Source organism: Tachypleus tridentatus, chromosome 7 (assembly GCF_004210375.1).
Source record: "Tachypleus tridentatus isolate NWPU-2018 chromosome 7, ASM421037v1, whole genome shotgun sequence".
NCBI lineage: Eukaryota > Metazoa > Arthropoda > Merostomata > Xiphosura > Limulidae > Tachypleus > Tachypleus tridentatus.
The window spans coordinates 128,094,834-128,095,853 of record NC_134831.1 but is presented as its reverse complement, the minus strand read 5'-3'; the positions used below and the strand labels follow the sequence as shown (position 1 = coordinate 128,095,853).

The 1,020-nt window shown below is 35.7% G+C and overlaps 1 non-coding gene across 1 annotated transcript; it reads left to right on the top strand.

The window, feature by feature from the left end:
• The first annotated feature begins 328 nt into the window (after nucleotides 1-328).
• Nucleotides 329-462, top strand: LOC143258286 (U4 spliceosomal RNA). Its single transcript, XR_013032255.1, has one exon. It is a non-coding gene; the product is annotated as a U4 spliceosomal RNA (small nuclear RNA).
• The last annotated feature ends 558 nt before the right edge of the window (nucleotides 463-1,020 follow it).

Here is a 1,020-nt window from a genome sequence, read left to right as displayed (position 1 = left end):
TCAAGATTTCTCCATTCTTAGATTTTAAGCATCCTGTTTCTGCTGATGGAGTCTTTCCCGTCACTTCACTAATTTTCTTATGCCTATATTTGCTGTCTTTTACCTTGTTATTTTCAATCTCTGGATGTTCTACTAAAAACAATTAAAAACCGGTAGCTCACTGAGAAGTCATAATGCTAGAATTCGGGGTTCAATCTCTGTCGTAAGAGAAATGCAAACATCCTATTGCGCAACTTTGTGTTCTAAAAAACAGTAAATCTAATAAGGAATCTTTATAAAGTTTTCACATTAGTGATAGAAATACTACTTATGAAATTTTTGAGTAACTTGCTTTGCGCAGAGGTGATGTTGTAGCCAGTGAGATTTATCCGAAGCTCGACTACTGCTAGTTGTACTGGATATCCATTAAAAGACTATCAGTGAGATTGTTTTTTTTTGTTTTTTTTTGCTACGTGAAATCATTTATTTTTATGTAAACTGCATACGGGATCTCTGCAGTAATTGGTAGGATTTGTTTCAATACTGACGGGGATTTTTTTGTCTGATTTACAGAGCTCCTGTAACCAAGAAATTCATTGACACACAAGTACAAGTAACAGAACTCTAAGGTTAACCTATTGCTAAGATTCAAGGTTTATCATCAACATGAAAGACAAACACGCTCGGAGCTTATCACGAAAACACTGCTTCGGCAATACATTTTGTCCTGCCCACCACAGGTACCGAAACCTGATTTCTATCGTTGTAAGTCCGCAGACATGTGGCTGTGCCACATGGATGGGCGGTTCAGAATAAGACTATCCAACTGGATTAATTCCATCTACTGAGTGTCTGCTGGTCGGTTTACATTAACAGATGTGTTTGTATGGCTGAAAACAAGTATATTAAAGCTCATCTACTATTATTAGCTACTTTGACAAACTTCTTAAAGTAATTGCATTTTAGATCTGCTAAAAATTAACCTTATTTTTTTTTGACAAGTTTAAATGAGTTGTTTACATTACGTCATGACAGCTGAGA